This window comes from Cynocephalus volans, chromosome X (assembly GCF_027409185.1).
Source record: "Cynocephalus volans isolate mCynVol1 chromosome X, mCynVol1.pri, whole genome shotgun sequence".
NCBI lineage: Eukaryota > Metazoa > Chordata > Mammalia > Dermoptera > Cynocephalidae > Cynocephalus > Cynocephalus volans.
The window spans coordinates 90,201,937-90,204,851 of NC_084478.1; the positions used below are offsets into that span (position 1 = coordinate 90,201,937).

The window sequence follows — 2,915 nt, forward strand, 5'->3', positions numbered from 1 at the left end:
TGAATCTCATTTATTTTCCTTACAATTGTTGCTCAAAATTCCTCATCAGTCATTTCATGGACTTTCTGTTCTATAGGATCTCGAACTTGAGAGCTATTATTTTCCTTTGGTGGTGTTGTACTTTCTTGGTTTTTCATATTTGTGGTATCTCTCCTTTGGTATTTAATCATTGTTACAGAGGGCTTCACCGTGCATTCATTCCACCTTGGTGTCTGACCTGGATCTCTCAGGGACTGTCAATTTAGTGGGACTGACAGTTTGGTGCAGCTGCCTCTGGTCCTGTGGGCTGGCAGCTTGGGCCACTCTGTAGGGCAGGGACTCACCTGGACTCAGATTCCCCCAGCATGGTGCCAAAATGCACTTTAAGTCATAAAATGTTTAAGGAGACAAAGAACGACCTATTGATAAATGTTTACATCCATCAAGAAGATATAACAATTATAAACATGCATACACCTAATAACAGAGTTCCCAAATACATCAACCAAAAATTGACAAAATAGAAGAGAGAAATAAACAGTTCTCAAATATTAGAGACTTTAATACTCACTTTCAATAAAAGGGAAAAAGAAGAAAAAACAGAAGAATATGGGGAAGGCTATCTCACTAACTGACTTTCTGGTTGAGGATGGGGGCACCGATGGAATAAGCAGTTGTGCCCACAATCCAGTGAGCTGGGCTGATGAAACAGATGACCTTGAAGGAAATGTTTTAACCACTTGGCACAGTAATGATGATGATGTATATAGGGAACCTCCAATTGACCATTTTATCCTCCTTACTACTCCATCGGCTGCCTGGGAACCCAATATTGACCAGAGCCATCTTCCCAAATTGTCATCGTATACTGCTTTTCTATGGAACCTGCCGTATGAGGTGACAGAAGATTCCATTAAGGAATTCTTTAGAGGATTAAATATCAGTGAAGTGCATTTACCATGTGTACCCAGAAATCCAGAGAGGTTGAAAGGTTTGGGTTTTGCTGACTTTGAGGACCTGGATTCCCTGCTCAGTGCCCTGAATCTCAATGAAGAATCTCTAGGTAATAGGACAATTTGAGTGGATGTCACTGATCAAACACAGGATAAAGACATAGATGATCATTCTTTTGGCTGAAATAGAAATAGAGATTCTAACAAGACAGATACAGACTGCAGGGCCTGTTCTGCTACGGACAGCTTTGATGACTATCGAAGTAGAAAAGGTGATGATAGTTTTGAAGACAAGTATAAAGATTATTATGATTCAGACTGGTATAGATATGGATATCAGGAGGGGTACTGTGATGGCCCATTCTGGGATATGAATCTATATTGGGGCCTGGATCACTGTGATGACGGAGGCAGTAGAGACTATGATAGAGGCTATGATTCCAGGATAGGCAGTGGCAGAAGAGCATTTGGTAGTGGGTTCCATAGGGATGATGACTACAAAGGAGGCAGGGGCCACTATGAAGTCCTACATAACAGACATGATAATAGATCATGGAGTTCCAGAGATGATTACTCTTGGAATGATTATAGGTGTGATGATAGAGGTCCACTCCAAAGACCCAAACTGAATCTAAAGCCCCAGAGTACTCCTAAAAGAGCAGATTCCTCTGCTAGCACCGCCTAGTCCAGTCGAGCAACTTCTATATTTTGAGGGGCAAACCCTGCTGACACAGCTGCTAGAGAAAGAGAAGTAGAAGAAAGGCTACAGACAAAACAAGAGAATTTGCAGTGCCAGCTGGATGAGCCAAAACTAGAACAATGTTCTCAGGAGAGACACCCAAGCTGGCGATGTGAAGAAACTCAGGAATAGGAATGGTGGAGGACAGGAAGTGAGTCATCACAGACTGTAACCTCAGCCACATCTGGCAGTAGTAAGTCAGAACAGGATTCATGAAGGAGAGAGACTAAGAAGTCTCTAGGAAATGAAACACTCACTAAGAAGGAAGACTGTCACTCTACAACTTCTAAACCTCTCCAAACTTCTCAGCCTTTAAAGGTAATGCCAGCCCCTCCACCAAAGGAGAATGCTTGGATGAAGCAAAGTTCTAACCCTCCTGCTCTATCTCAGAGGTCAAATACAGAGCAGCAATCCCCTACAAGTGGTGGAAAAGTAGCTCCAGCTCAATAATCTGAGGAAGGACCAGAGAGGAAAGATGAAAATAAAGTAGACAGGATGAGTGTCCCAAAAGGCCAAACTGGGAACAGCAGTCATGGCCCTGGAGATGGAGGGAACAAAGATTTCACATCCACTGGAATGAGTCGGATGTGAAAGATGTTGAAAGGGATAAAAACTCCAGATCTGCACCTGAGCCAAAAGAAACCTGAAGAAAATCCAGCCTCAAAGTTTAATTCTGCAAGAAATTATGCTGCGTTCTCCATTGATGGTGAAGATGAAAATGAAGGAGAAGATTATACCAAATAGACCTCTACATCCTGTGTGTAGTGGATTGAATTATGCACCCCCCCAAACTCCCTGAAGCTTGAACTGTGTCTCCCAAGTTTTATGTATTAGAAACTCATCCCCCACTGTGGCTCTTAAGAGGGTGGGAGATCGTATAATGGAAATTGAAAGGTGGAGCCTTGAAGAAGTGATTGGATTGTAGGACCATGCCGTAGTGAATGGATTAAAAATGGTGGTCAGGGGCATGGTCCTGAGGGCTTTAAAAGAAGAAGAGAGCCTCTTCTCTCTCTCTGCTTCCACCATCTTGCAGTGTGAGACCCTTGGTTCACTGTTGCCACCACCAGATGGACTTTGAACTTCCCAGCCTCAGAAACTGTAAGAAATAAATTTTGTTTTCTTTATAAATCACCCAGTCTCAGGTATTTTGTTATAAGAAATAGAAATGGACTAACACACTGTGCTTTCTCCAAGCTTCTCTCCACCCTGGAACATTCAAGAGCAAAACAAAACTCTAACCAGAC

The 2,915-nt window shown here is 42.6% G+C and overlaps 1 pseudogene; it reads left to right on the forward strand.

The window, feature by feature from the left end:
- The first annotated feature begins 555 nt into the window (after nt 1-555).
- LOC134367701 (eukaryotic translation initiation factor 4B-like) lies at nt 556-2,415 on the forward strand (annotated as a pseudogene).
- The last annotated feature ends 500 nt before the right edge of the window (nt 2,416-2,915 follow it).